The 15,980-nt window shown below is 39.2% G+C and overlaps 1 protein-coding gene across 3 annotated transcripts in view; it reads right to left on the bottom strand.

Moving 5' to 3' along the window:
- ATP8B1 (ATPase phospholipid transporting 8B1) overlaps nucleotides 1-14,395 on the bottom strand; it is a 153,011-nt gene extending 138,616 nt beyond the window's left edge. For all 3 annotated transcript variants that reach the window (XM_043978422.1, XM_043978424.1, XM_043978423.1), the window contains exon 1: nucleotides 14,262-14,395. The gene's annotated coding sequence lies outside the window, so the exon portion shown is untranslated. The remainder of the gene's footprint in view (nucleotides 1-14,261) is intronic.
- Between the last annotated feature and the right edge of the window lie 1,585 nt (nucleotides 14,396-15,980).

Raw genomic sequence — 15,980 nt, 5'->3', positions numbered from 1 at the left:
AGCCTGATCTAAAGACATGTAAAAACCAGCTCAACTGTCTAAGGCTTCCTAAAGATGATTTTCATCAGGTCATCCTGCTGCTCAGAAATTCTTAGTGCATCCCCATTGTCTATAAGACAAAATTCAGATTCTTAGCTGGAAATCAGTTGACTAAGTACAATTTCAACTTGATATTCCAATAGTCTTTTTTTCCTTTCTTTCTTTCTTTTTTTTTTCCTTCAGGGCAACAAGGGTTAAGTGACTTACCCAGGGTCATACAGCTAGTTAAGTGTCAAGTGTCTGAGGCCGAATTTGAATTCAGGTCCTTCTGAATTCAGGGCTGGTGCTTTATCCACTTTGCCACCTAGCTGTCCCCCAACAAGAGTCTTTGAATACATTACCCTCCTTTGGGTCAGTATGGTCTATTCACTCACTGTCTCCCAAAAATGTAATTTGTATTTCCACATGTCAGTGCCTTTTAAAAAAACTTATATAGAAAACCCAGCCTAGAGTTTCTTCCCTTTTCTTTCCCCCTCTATTTAAATACATCCTATTCTTTAATTCTGCCTCCTCTTTGAAATATTTCCTGAACTCTGCTTAACTCTACAATCTACCCTGATTCTAGAAGACTGATGATCAAAAATGCTGCCTACCTCCTGCCAGAGCTGATGAACTGAATATGCAGAATGAGGCACACATTTTTGGTTGTTGGTAGTAGGAGAATTTGTTTTGCTTAACTATGCTTATGTGTTACAAAGATTTTGCTTGTTTTTTCCCTAGTAGTGGCGGGGGAGAAACATTAATGCTTGATAATTGGGAAAAAATAACTAAAATTTTTTAAAATAAATATTTTCTGATCACTCCTCAGAAGTCCAAGAGCACTTATTGTCTTTAGTATTTATTTGGCACTTAACATCTACTTCCCCATATTGTTATCAACTATTTCTATTGTGTCTGCCTTGGAGGGAAGGACTATTTTTCATTTTGTCAGCACCCAGGAAGTTACCTTGCACATAGTAAGTACTTACTAAATATTTGTTTGGTTTGAACTGGAATTGAAACCTTCTCTAATGCCTTTTAATGATTCAATTTACACAGAGACCTTTGGCAAGAAGAACACTTCCTCTATTTTGTAAGCTATGGATGCCTGTATTTAGGGTTGGGTATTGTTCTTCCTTATCATATACAAAGGAGCACACAATTTTTGTTTTCAGTTTTCTGGCTTCTCCACCCATTGCTTAGTTCTGAGAGTGAAATGGTCAAGGGATCTTTATCTGTCTTGCTGCAAGTATATTATACTGGCATGAGCATTATCATACGATAACTCCCCAAACTTGGTCTCAAAATTTCCTAAAAGTTGGCAGTCTATGATGAATAAGAAATTCTAGATCATAAGGTAAAGGGTATTTTGGGACAAGCTTTCAAGTTTGTCAAAACCAAGCTTCAAATACATAGCTACATAAAAGCTGAATAAAGTCAGACTTGGCATCATGCTTAATTTCACTCCAGTTACTTTCAAAAACTGTAAAAATCAGATATAATTTTTTTAAAAGTTTACTCCACTTAACAGGAAATGTGCAATATAGAAAACAATCAGTATTCCCCAAATCAAACTATAACATCACAAGATCCTGGCAATGAATTCTGCTGCCGAAGGTCTTCTGGCAACAAAGTAACTGAAATTAGATCAATAAAATAGACACAGGAATTGTATTTTTTAAATCATATGTGGGAAATAACATTTCCTCTAATGCCTAGCGGCTTAAAGCTATGACATGATACAGAAATATTATTATCTCACTGTGATAATTGTTTCAAAAGATTTCTAACCAAGATTAAAGTGACTCAAGGATTACCAATTGTAACATTACAAAGCAACCTCTGAATACTAAGCCGCTTTAGTGGATAGAGCATTGGACCTAGAGTCAGGAGGACCTGAATCCAAACCTAGCCTCAAAAGTTCTCAGCCCAGAGATGGTAAAGGGGTCAGACAACTGGTCAGAAAGAGATTATTGGGGCAGCTAGGTGGCACAGAGGATAAAGCACCAGCCCTGGATTCAGGAGAACCTGAGTTCAAATCTGGCCTCAGACACTTGACACTTACTAGCTGTGTGACCCTCATTGCCCTGAAGAAAAAAAAAAGATTACAGGGGACCCTTTGTTGGCTCTAGGTGCATCTGTTGCTGATTGACAGCTCTATTGCTTGCAAGCAGTTCTGGGTCACAATTTCAGGGCCAAGAGGAGAACTAGCACTTGTGGCTGCATAACAGCAGGGGACCTTGTCACAGTTCTGGGGCTAAAAGGAGCACTTATACTCATGGCTGCAGAGGAGCAGGGGTCCTTCCCGGGCAAAGACAAGTGATTTAGAGGATGTTTTCATATGATTATAGATAGCTTTGATTTCTTCCGAAGACTGCCTGTTTATATTGTTTGACCATTTATCAATTAGGGAATGACTTATTTTTTTTTATATATAAATTTGACTCAGTTCCTTCTGTATTTGAAAAATGAGGCCTTTATCAGAGAAACTTTCTGTAGAATTTTTTTTTATATTACTTCACTGTTTTACTTTCAGTTTACAGTATTCTTAGTGTCTCACTAATTTTTTCACAGTGCTTCTAAGACAAAAGAAGTACCTAACAGTAACATTTATTAAGTAGTTAGGTTAAAAAAAATAATCTCCCATGGCATTCAAGAATGTAAGCCCTAAATTTAGCTAGCAGAGTTGATGGAACAGTTAACATTAAAGGATGGTAAGATTCATTTTTCATTTGAATATAAATTAAAATTCTCATTTTATACTGCCTTTTCTTCCTTTTCATCTATATGCCTTCCCAGCCTGAATAAAATAAGGGTCACTCTAGAGTCATTCTAGCTAGAGGACCCTAAGGTGACCATCTAGCTAAGGATTCTTATCCTAGGTCCATTCATGCATTTTAAAATGTATTTTCGAATACGACAATGTTAATATATTTGGTTTCTTCTTTGTAATCCTATGTATTTGGTGTGGAATGTGGCGCCCCCCCCCTCCCGCAATGAGGGTTGTGACTTGCCAAGGGTCACATAGCTAGGTAAGGTCCAAGTGTCTGAGGCTCTATTGAACTCAGGTCCTCCTGAGTCCAGGCGGACTTTGTCCAATGCGCCACCTAGCTGCCCCCCAATCCTATGTATTTCTGGGGAATTTTGTTTTATGCAATTAGAAACACAATTCTAAGAAGGGACCCTTGTACAAAAAAAGTTTAAGCCCCCTGTATAGTTCAACCTCTACATTTTACAGATGAAGCAAATGGACTCCAGAAAGATCAAGTGACTTGCACCAAGTCATGCAGTAAACAGGGGGTAGGACTGGTACTCACTCCACATCCTCTTCTTTATGCTCTAACATGCTGCCTTATTCTTTATAATGTTTTTTCTTCTTCTTTTTTTTTTTTTTTGGTGAGGCAATTGGGGTAGTAAGTGTTAAATGTCTGAGGCCGGATTTGAACTCAGGTCCTCCTGAATCCAGGGCCGGCGCTCTATCCACTGTGCCACCTAGCTGCTCCTATTCTTTATAATGTTGATGAGATAAACTTCAAAGATTAAAAATCCTAGAAACTTGTATTTGTATATTATTCTAGAGCCAGCCTCCCAAAATTACTCAAGTTGTCCAGATAAAAAGAACCAAATTAAAAGCATGAAACTAAACAAAGAGCTATTATAGTTGTTTATGCATCAAGGAGAAATAAATGACAGTGATTTTGCTATCGTGAGAATGCAAAGTTCAACTTTATATAAAAAGCTGATAAAAGCCAGGGTAGCTGGTGATAAAGGTAAAGATGTTACTTCTGCAATTGCTACCAGGAACCCTTTAAAAAATATATATATGGTTAAACAAAGACAATGAAACTGAATGAAACTGAAGTAGGGCATAGATTCTCTATGAATCCAGGAGATGTAAACCATAATCAAATATTTGGTTAAAAACAAAGCTGCCTACACACATGTAGATGTTGGCAATGATGCAACATCATAATATAACATCATTTGGAAGTTCTTTTTTAAAAGTATTTCTATTATAAAATTTTAAGGTAGAAAATTAGCAACATAAGCATTACTTAAAGATTCTGATGAAAATTATCATTTGTAGAATACTCAAGACAATAATAAAAGGAAAGTTTATTTTCTAATAGCAAATAAAATGTGCTTCTATCCTCAGGGTTATTAACTTACTTTTATACTACTTTACGTTCTGTAAAGTACTAGTTTATCCTGTGTTATACTTAAAAGATTTGTTAATAGAATACTCAATAGTATTTATGAGAGATAATGATGATCTGATAAAATTATTTAAATGAATATCCCCCAAAAGAAATTCAGGTAAGCTTGATATGGAGTGCAATTCTCCTTTACCTGGTTCATTGACCTGAGTTGCTGTTTTTTATCTTATCTTTATAACTGTACTGTGTATCTTTCTTAACTTCAATCTTTGGCCAAGAGGCTTGAGTTATTTTTTAAGAGTTTGACTGGGGGATGGGGCAGCTAGGTGGCACAGTAGATAAAGCACCAGCCCTGGATTCAGGAGGACCTGAGTTCAAATTCAGCCTCAGACACTTAACACTTACTAGCTGTGTGACCCTAGGCAAGTCACTTAACCCTCATTGTCCTATTAAAAAAAATCTCAGCTAAGAGTTAGATGGGGACTCTTTTCTAAAGAGATCTCTAATTTCATTTTGTAGACATGAACATTTTTAATAAATGAACTGTGTATATAGTAATGTTATTCTATTTCATAAGTATACTTAAGGGTATTTTGGAGGTCAGTAAAGGTGTTTCACAATTTCCTGAAAGTAATTTCTCTCCCTCCTTTTCAACTATGGGCCCAATTCATTGTCCATCTGCAATGTCTGTTCCAGATATGCATACTACTAGACAAGTTGTAGAAGATGTCCATTCGGATACATGTTGAAATATAAGGAAAAACATTCTTCATCCATTTAATCTTTCTTGTGTAGATGGACAGACTAAATTCTTTTGAGTGACTGCAGAGTCTCATGGAGCTTGTTGTAATCAACAGTACATCACCTGCAAACAAGAGCAATTTGGGAGGACCATAGCATCCATCAGGATCTTTTCATGACTTAGACCTTGTGCTTGATCTCCTCCGTCATATCACTTTTTAATCAAATATACATCTCCTTATTTTATGTCTCCCCTCATGTTTATTATCAGAGAGTCACTAAATAGGGTTCTTTCTATTGTGATATCTTCTGAAAAATCTTGAATGGTCTTGATATATGGATGGGAGATGCATTGTTGTAAAAGAGCTCATAAAGGATTTTCACCCAGTTGAATGCTGTTCATACTCAGCGAACAGTAGGACAATGAGATCTCATATTCTCTCCATCTTTTAGTCAATGGTTAGATGGTAAAAATGTGATCCATTGTTGAATAACACTTATAATAGCCTTATTCTTTCACTATGTGTGTGTGTGTATAAACCATATAAATATTTGCAGGGGGAGCAAATAGGAGAGTATGCATATAGGATGCTAACTTCGTGTTTTCTCAATTCTTTAAAAAAAAAAAACAACACGGGGCAGCTAGGTGGCGCAGTGGATAAAGCACTAGCTCTGGATTCAGGAGGACCTGAGTTCAAATCCAGCCTCAGACACTTGACACTTAACTAGCTGTGTGACCCTGGGCAAGTCACTTAACCCTCATTGCCCTGAAAACAAAACAAAACAAAACAAAACACTAAATAAGGCCTGATAATTTAGATATGTTGTAAACCAGTTCCTTAGTACTCTCGCAATTTTATCACTTCCATCACTGACCTATGTATGCTTGACCAATCCAATCTGGCTGCATTCTCCATCTTTGCTCTCTTTAATACCATTTCTACTTCTCTTTTAAATACCTCATGGTTTTGTGATGTTTAAAATCACTCTCACTTGATTCAATCAGTCTAAATTAATCTCCAGGTGGGTCTTTGAGTATCTGCTAAATCCCATTATTTCATCACAGTTTGTGATGTCAGTGTTCAAGTGTGGTAGTTCCATTATCCTTAACGAAGAGAAAATTTTTGTTGTAATATTTTTGGTAAATCTTTCCCACTTTTCTTCTGTTTGTAGTCCTCTTTCCATTTTTCATCCTTGAATGCCTTTGGCATGATTTTCCTTAGTTGGATATCTTGCCAAACTTTATTCAAGTTTATTTTACCCACTGCTTCTCTTAGCTTTATTTGAGATGCTTCTGCTCATTTTCATACATAATCTTTCTTCATAAGATTTTACAAATAGGTTTATAATCGTATATGGTTTTGCCTTAGATAGCCATCTCTCTCCATTTGGAAAGTTAAGCTAAATGTTTGGTGACTAAGACCCTTTCTGGGCTTTTTTTGATCCCTTTGTCGTAGTAATTAATTTACATCGGTTTAACAACTATACATTAAATATATAGCTTTGTGCAATGACCAACAAATTGATATGCTTTTTGAAAACAAAATCATATCAAAATTGATATCCTGGCAAAAATAAAATCAGAAGTATAAAAAGAAATTAATACTAAAAGAAAAGATGGCTCACAGGTTCTCCATGGAAAGAAAGGCAAAGGATGTGGTAGAAGACAACAGAACTATAAAGTTAGATGTATTGAACTTTTGGTGGGCGAGTTTTTCCCCCAAAAACTTATTTGAACTCCTGGCTTCATTTTGTGGCTAAAAACCAACTCCAGTAGTAGACCACTTAAAAACATGTTTATTCATATTCTAACCTCGCCCTCCCATTGCTTGAAAATGAGACTTTTTCTCCTCCAGTATGCAGGTTGCTTATGATTGCTCCAAACCAGAGATGTCAATCAGAAGGTTTGATAAAAGAGGATAAAAAAGAGTATGTGAGCATTCTAAAATATTTTTATCAAGTCTACAAATTATATTCCAAACAATATAATACATATATGTTATTATGTATGTGTTTATTGTGTCTAGATTATTGATTTCAAGGAAACTCCCTAGATAGAAAAGAGAGAGAGTGGGGGCCACATGGCTGCCTCCTCCAGCGTCCCAGGCCCAGCATAAAATCCCAGGATGGGGAGAGGTACAACGAGAAGAGCCAAACAATATAATACATAAAAATTTTTAAATAAAATCCTCTGCCCCAGTAATCCCTATAACCAGGAATACAAGGAAATAATTAATAAGGAACAAATATTTATACAAAAATGTTTATAGATGCACCAAATTTAATAGCAAAAAGCTACAAACCAAATGAAGATGTCACTAGACTTGAGTTCATAATCAAAACAAAACAATAAAATTAAAAAATACATGCCAAGTCACAACTTTACCTGTGCTCTTTTCTAAGTTCATCCTTTTAACAGGGATAAAATTTCCCTCTTGGCCTACCTACAGTTTGCATTTTGTTAGAAATTATGGCTGTAGGGCAGCTAGGTGGCGCAGTGGATAGAGCACCGGCCCTGGATTCAGGAGTACCTGAGTTCAAATCCGGCCTCAGACACTTAACACTTACTAGCTGTGTGACCCTGGGCAAGTCACTTAACCCCAACTGCCTCACTAAAAAAAAAGAAATTATGGCAGTAAATACAATGCCACATACACTTCTTTATTCCAATAAAAGGAAGGTCAGTTTCGTCCAAACTTAACAAAGTTCTTATGAAAGCTTTAAAAAAAACCCCAAAATTCTTGCACTAAAGAAAGAAATATTATTATAAGAAAAATTCCAATCCTATCCTCCTATGGAGAGCTTCTGGCTCACTTTGTCCAGTCTCCTCCCTCCACTTGGTCTCTTCTTATGGGCAAAGACTCCAGTAGTTTATTAAATAGATGCACAAATACTTCCCTTGTCACAGATACCATGGACAGGAAAGGTTCTTTTAACATAATGTTACGTTTCTACACCTTTTGGCTAAAATCGAGTTTAGTGTAGTAATAAAACTGAAAGGGAGCTCCAGAAATCATTTGGCCCAACTGCCCACCTCCATATAGGTGAATGATTAAACCATCCAAGAGAAATGATTATCTGTTCTCCCACAGAAAGAGCAAATAGTATTTCCAGGGGCCAAAAGGAATAGCCAATTCTCAAAGCGCTCTCATTAAATAGCTCTGCGGTTCTTACAACTCATGTTAAGAGTTTGCATGGTATAGTACAACCTATTGCTATTCTAACAAAAGAAAAGAGGGCATCTTATCAATGTTGGAATGCACAAATGCCTATATGAATAGACAACACGGACTCCTTACTGACAACTTAAGAGGCTGGTGTGTGAGTGGTGCTGTTGAGGATTGTGTAACTCAACCTCCTCAGAGGAAAGGATGTAAAAAGTATTCCAAACAGTGCCCAATAACCTAAATCAAACAAACCATACAATTCTGATGGAACAAAAACTAGCCACAGAGAAAATGCCACCAACAAAGGGAGTCCTGTAAATAGTGACTGGACAAAGGTCAGAACACGCATTCAATGGGGAAAAGGAAGTCTTCTTGTAGTGACAAACAAGGTGAACACCAGCAAGGATAGAACTTTAGGAGGTCAAAGAAAAGTCAGTTACTAATTATCCTGTTTATTTAGCAAAATCGATACTATGATTTTCACAAATATAAGTAATTTCCACAGCAGAGACAGTCCACTGCAGAAGAAAGTATGCTGGACTTAGTCAAGAGAAATCTACATTTAAGTCCTACCTCTGATATGATTTGTGTGACCAGAGACAGTTTGTTTCCCTGTCCATAAAGTGAGGATAATAATAACAATTATCTTCACCCAGAGTTTTTGGCAGGATCAAATGAGAAAGAGTATATATATTTTACCTCCTTTTAAATGATTTTTTAAAATGCTGGTTTTTATTATTGTTATAGCATGTAGAGCCATTTTACATTTTAAAAATATTATCTTAGGGGCAGCTAGGTGGCACAATGGATAGAGCACCGGCCCTGGATTCAGGAGTACCTGAGTTCAAATCTGGCCTCAGATACTTAATACTTACTAGCTGTGTGACCCTGGGCAAGTCACTTAACACCAATTGCCTCCCTAAAAAAAAAAATTATCTTAGTTCCCATAAAAGGAATATACATGTATGCTTTTTACATTTTCCAAGTGATTTACTTTAGACAGTAGAATTACTAAATAAAACAAAACAACCTTAGTTGGAGTTCATGAACTCTAATAGATCTGTGTGAAGTGGAGGGATCCTGGGGACACAAGGACTTTTCATTATTATCTCATCATGACTGAAGCACAAATATACTTCTTTTCCCAAAGTAGATCTCTGAGAGCCATAATCTGGTGGGGGTAGAACTATGGAGGAGGACTTCGTAAAGTCCTTCAAAGAATGTTTTAAATACCTAATTTGTGTCCCAAACCCCAAATTAATAAGTTTAGATGCCTTTTTTTTTAAACAGAGTGCTTTCAGGGTGAGGAAGAGATGAAGATGAGTAAACAAAGTCAGTAGTTTAATGTGACATGTAGGTCACATCAAGGTAGAAAAAGTAGCACCCTTCCCAACCTGAGCAGGGACACTGATTTCAAGATGCTAGTGCAAGTGGGACCACCCAAGACCAAAGGCCAAGATGCTAGGCAAGAAATGCTGCAGGCGCCACCCGCTGATACCTGTATAGCAAAGTTTGCTCACTGGTGATCTAATTTTTACAGCCCTGTGTTACAACTGTTCATACCCCAAAAACCTGCAAAGTTTTTCTTGCTTCCATGAGAAGGGCAAATGACTTAAAGGAAAATCAATCAACAATTTATTAAAGTCCTACAACTTTTTCAGCACCATCCTAAAACTGTGGAAACCCAATAGGTTTAGGCCATAGTGAAGTCTTAAAGATAAAATGGAGGAAACTTTTTCAAGATTATTTTGATTACTGGAGAATAGTTACTGGGATATTTCCAAATGATTAGATGACAAAAAGCCTTTTAAATATCACAGAGAAGCACTTGCACTACTTAAATTTACTCATTGTATATTATTGAAATTTGACTTTCTATAAAAGGTATTCTATAGGCTTTCTCATGTCTTTAAAATTAATGCCAGGGCTTCAGTCTTATAAGACTTCAAAGCATTGTAGACCAGATATTTTCTTTTCTTTTTTTGTGTGTGTGTGTGTGAGGCAATTGGGGTTAAGTGACTTGCCCAAGGTCACACAGCTAGTAAGTGTCAAGTGTCTGAGGCTGGATTTGAACTCAGGTCCTCCTGACTCCAGGGCCAGTGCTCTATGCACTGTACCACCTAGCTGCCCAGAGATATTTTCTTTAGCTGGGCAAAGGGAAAGGAATTTTAAGGATATCTCTTATAACAATGAGGAAGATCTCTCTCCTACCATGAAGCTGCTCAAACAGCAAAACTAATTTTTACTTCTTATTTAATGGGGTAGGGCATGTAAGTGAGTGATTGAATTCAGTGTTAGAACTCTCCAAACAAATGGGGCCATGGATCACAAATATTCATAGAATGCCTGGATATTGGAAAGGAAATCTTTTATTTTTTTCTAAGGAAATCTTTTAGTCAAGGAAAACAGCTGATAAAAAAAAAAAACGAAAAAAAACCCCTCAGTATGATTGGCTACAGTTTTCCAAACAGTCACTTTAATTTTATAATAAATTAAAATTCTTTATTTATAAATATATACTACAAAAATGGAGGTTACAGAACTTTCACTGAATCATTAAAAACAAGTTATTCCCGATTCTTCTCCTATAATTCTTTCACAAGGACCACAATCCTACCAAGATTAGAAGTGCAGAGCAGAGGTAGATCATCAGATTAATATCACTAGAAGCCAGAGTTATAAAAATCATTAATATTTAGCTAAATTACTCTGGTTTCTGGAAATATAAAAAACACTAATACTTAGCTAAACCCAAATTGGGAAAGTACAAAACTTGAAAGGCAATAAAAATAGAAACACATTCAGTTTGCACTGGCTGTACCCCATTCCTGCAATGGTCATCTCTTCTCACTAACATCATGAAATTCCTGGCTTCCTTCAAAATGCAGTTTAAATGCTACCTTCTGCTAAAGGTATTTTCCAGGTTCTTCAGTTGTTGCTACATTCCCTTCTGAGGCTACCTTCCATTTAGTCAAGAGGCTCCTAACCCTTTGTTTGTGACACAGACCCCCTTTGGCAATCTAGTGAAACCAATGGGCCCTTTCTCAGGATGCTTTTAAATGCATTAAGTACGTAGGATTGTATATTTATATTCTACATTTATAATCATGTTAAATAGTGGTTATTGAATCTGTTTTTTAAGCTCCAATTTAAGAAGCCCTGATCTAGTAAATATATATCTTTTATGCACCCATTTATGATATTGCCCCTCTAATTAGAAAATAAACTCCTTGAGTATAGATTCTTGTTTTTCTTTGTATTCCCAAGGTTTAGCTCAGTACCTACCACATAGTAAGCATTTAACAATGATTGTTGATTGACTTTTTAAAGTATCCCAACCTTACTTTTTGTATGAGTTTAGCAAAAGAAGCTAAATATGTGCACGTATTTATATATCTCAAAAGCAGAAAGATTCAAGCAAAAAGGCAGGCTCAGAATTGTATGGACCTTGGGTTAGCTGTGAAGCAGCATAGTTTAGTAGAAAGTGCAGCACTTGACTGCAGTAAGAGGACTTGGGATCACATCTTAGCCCTGATGCTTCTTACCTCTATAACCTAACCTCTAGGGCTTCAGTGTCTCATCTGTAAAATGAAGAGACTGGATTATGTGGCCTCACAAGTCCTTTCCAGATCTACCCTGAACATAGAACTATTTTAAATATGTAATAGTCTGCATCAAAAATGCCAGGGCATGATTCAAAAGCAAAATTTGAGAGACTGCAAGCTAGTCCAAGGCTCGAACAGTCCCGAGTCTCCCTTTTGATTGAATTCTGCTTATATATATATATATATATAAAATTTCAAATCTTCAAAAAGTACCCATGAGATTACTAACAGAGGAAATAAATACAAGATAATTCTTTTTCTTTAAATGATAAAGAGATTGGACCTTGAGAGCAAACAATGTTAACAGTAACACCATATGCTAACCTTTAGTTAACAACTATGACTAGAAGTCCTGTGCTTTATGGTGGTCCTTTATAGTGGTGACACAAATACATAGCTGCAGTAAGCTGAGCTCTTTACTAATAGTAATTCAAAATGTAATGCCCAAGGCCCTTACAGAGTCCTCCTCCTCATCTCAGCCTGTTGGACTCCTTCAAGTCTCAGTTAAAGTTCCAACTTCTGTAACAAGCCATTCCCAATCCTTAATCATAATGCCTTCCCTCTAAGATTATCTCCAGTTTATCAGGTATAAGTCTTATTTGTACCTAGTTGTTTGCATATTTTCTCCCTGGTTAGACAGTGAGATCCTTGAGAACAAGAACTGGATTTTTTTTTTTTTGGCCTTTGTATCAAAAGTACTTAGCAGAGAGCCTGGCAGATACTATGTGCTTAATAAATATTTATTGTTTGCTTGTCCATGCATCACTTTTTTTATCCCATATAAAAATATGCATAACTTTTGAAAACTGACAAAACACCAAAATATTTAAAGATCCTTAACTAAAAATAGAAACTTCCTCCACCATTACACCATATAATGAAAGCTGTTAATCAAAAGAATCTTCATGGTATTTCTCTATCTTTATTTGAAAAGAAATCAAGTAATAATTATTCAATCACATACTAAGTTCTTCAACTGTGCCATGTATTGTACAAGTATTTAAAAACTGATTTATAATAGAGACAGCAACAATAGCTCTAGCAATAATAATTGTATACCTTTGTACACAATACAGGTTTCAATTAAGCAACTCTGGGGAGCAAGCACTATGCTGAGCACTGGGAATACAAAGGAGAATAGTCTTTGCCCTAAAGTAGTTTACAGCCAATATATTGGGTTGGGGGGGGGGGGGCGTCATCTTTAAAAGATGAAGAAAATTAAATCTTACACCTGGCCAATACTTTAGCTGTACAGTAGTGCTTCCTTCTTCCACCATCCTGCATTTAATGTAAGATTCATTCTCTTTAAAGGCACACATTTTCTTTCAATTATTTCAAAGGAGGTAGAAAGGGCTTTCGAATAGATAGATTACTGGAAAGCCTTTGTGGTGACAGCACTGCATAGGTAACATATTTCAGTGTTTTAAGTATAAGAACTAATGAAGAAATAAGGTATGCCCTACTCTGAACATTTTTAAACTGTTCAGGCAAAAGCTAAGGGGAAATGACTATAGATGCCAGCTTAGGATGAAGAAAAAAGCAGTCAGAAGGGGACCCAAGGTTAGAAGTATTTTCCTTTGCCCCTTCCCTCCACAGAATGAAACAGGTCGTACATGGCCCTCTTCCTACCTACAACTGTCTTCAGCCTGTGCCCAGTGCCCACTCCACGGTGCACTTGACACCCTAAGCACCTATCGAGGGAAACCTGGGCAACTCGTTTTAGAGAGATCTACGTTTCAGATATAAATTCTGCAAAATGTCTACACCTCTAAAGGTGGGAGAAAACAAGGTTCCTGAGAGGTCTAGGCATCCAGACAGGAAGACGTAGGGGCCCTTTCTCATGATAGCAGTTGGAGAGAAAAGATAAGTTATTGTTGAAATAAAGTTTGCCCGTTCCCAACGAACCTAGTAGTGCATTCTTGGAGAGTATTATTTGCAGGCACCCTGTGATCTGATCTGGGATCTGGCAGGTGTCTCCCCTGTCCTTCCCTCCAGGAATTCCCCTAACCTGACGTCTCTCAACTTCTGCGCTCCCGAAACCTCAGGAAGGGGATCTCGTGGATTCCGACTCGGGCGCTCCCGGGAATGAATGTGTGGAAGCCGAATTTAAATGCTCTTCCTGGAGGGGACACCGCACAAGCGGCGCCAGGCGGCCAAATGAACACCTGGTCCTTACTCCATCGACATTCGAGATTAATGCACAGCACCTTTTAAATTCTCATATATGCCTTTAAAAAAAGTAATGAGTAGAACCCCGCCTCGCGCGCCCCCATTAAGATGTAGAGCCCCAGCTCCCGCTCCCTTTTCCCCCGGAGCAGGAAAGCAGGATGAAAACAACTAGATCTCCGTGCGTTCCATTCCCTCGAATGCCCCCAGCTGCCCGGGCATTCCCGACCCCAAGGGTCCTCCAGACACCGATTTCCTTCTTCCAGGACCCCAGCCCCAGCAGCTGTCGCCGCCTCCGCCACTGCCCAGTCTCCGCTCTGCCGACGCCGGCTGCAGGGGCTCGAGCCTGGGGGCACTGGCTGCTCAGGAGTGGCCGGGGGGCGCTCCCAGCCCCGGTGGCTCCTTACCTGTGGGTCTTTCAGCGCTGGGAGCCGACTTTGGCACCCGCCGGGCTCCCCGCCGCTGCCGCCGCCGCTCCTCCCGCGTGCTCTGCCGCCGTACCTGGCCACAGCTCCCCCCACCCGCCCCGGCCCCGCCAGCCCCAGTGCGCTCCTTAACACTTCATTGCGCACCGCTCCTGGCCCGGGGCCCCGGGGAACGTGTGTCCGCTCTTCCTCCTCTCCAATGGCTTCTCTCCTTTCCTCCGCCCCCGTCCCTTCCCTTCCCTCCCTCCCTCTCTTTCCTTCCCTCTTTCCCAGCTCTCCCGAGGACCGGACGAACAGGTTTCGCAGCTTTCTGGTAGCGCCTCTCCTCTCACTACAGCTAGACTGGCAAGGGAGGGAAAGAGAGGGAGTGAGAGGTTGGGAAGGGTCTTCTCCCCGTCTCTGTTCAGGGCGAGGAGAGGAAGAGGGTGGGGTCTACTGACGGGGAAGAGGCCGAGAAAAAAAAAGCCCCTGCGCAATCAAGGCTGCTTCCCCCGCCTTAACCTTCTGTACACTTGCTGTCCCCCACACCCACCCCACTAGTCAGGGGCGTTTAGATCAACCCCGCCTTACTCCCACGCCCACCCCTACCCCGCTTGGCTAGCAGCTGGAAGCTTGAGACTGGTTTGCCCATGCCCGGAATGCTGGCCACTGGGGAGCCCTGGTGAAGTGGGGCGCAGAGAAGGGGAGCAGGCTGCCCCATTGTCTGCCACTCTCGTCTGTTGAAAAACATCAGAATGGCGGGGCACTCCGAGCGCCAGGGGGGATGGATGGGTAGAAAATAACAAAAACAAACTCAGAAGCTTTCCTCTCACATTGAAGGCCAAGTGAAGATAACTCCTGCCAGTCCCACACACCTGCATAACGCAAATAGCGCACAAGTATATGCTGTCTTCTATTCTGTCATGTGAATTTGTCATAGGACCTTCTTGGATTTGAATCCACTTCTGTCTTTTGTTACTTGTACGACCTTGGGCCAATTAGCTTCACTTCTCTGGCTTTAGATTCTTCATCTATAAAAATTAATTGGACTAGGTGGTGAAGTCGATAAAGCACCAGCCCTGGATTCAAGAGCACCTGAGTTCAAATCCGGCTTCAGACACTTGACACTTACTAGCTGCGGGACCTTGGGCAAGTCACTTAACCGTCATTGTCCCGCCCCTCACACACACAAAAAAGAATTGGATTAGGTGGCCTCTAAAGTCCCTTTCAGCCTTAAGTCTACCATCGTATAAATTCCCTCCTTAATACTCCCTCAAACAAACAAATAAAGACCACTGGAAAGCAAGGAAATGCTTTGTTATGCTTTATTTGTGTCCTGCTCACCTCTTGCCAGAGTTGAATAAATAGGTGCTCAATATTCCTTCGTTTATTAATTCATTTAAGAAACATTTATTTAGCTGCCTGCTATGTGCTTAACATTGTGTAAGGCCTATGCGTTTACGTCCTCGTGGAGCTTAAATTCTGGTAGAAGAGATCAGGCACATCCAAGTGTCACCTTCGTAAATGTTTAAGGTGGGGGGGGGCGGGGGGGAACAGGGAAAACCTGTGGACATGACAGGCTTTTAAGTTTAATATGCACTATTAATATTTTCTACATCACTTAAGACTACACATTAAACAAAATAAGAAATCAAGTCGGGCAGCTAGGTGATGCAGTGGATAAAGCACCTGCCGTGGATTCAGGAGGACCTGAGTTCAAAT

Source organism: Dromiciops gliroides, chromosome 1 (genome assembly GCF_019393635.1).
Source record: "Dromiciops gliroides isolate mDroGli1 chromosome 1, mDroGli1.pri, whole genome shotgun sequence".
Lineage (NCBI taxonomy): Eukaryota > Metazoa > Chordata > Mammalia > Microbiotheria > Microbiotheriidae > Dromiciops > Dromiciops gliroides.
Note: the sequence above shows the minus strand (reverse complement) of the source record. Positions and strands in the feature narration are given on the sequence as shown.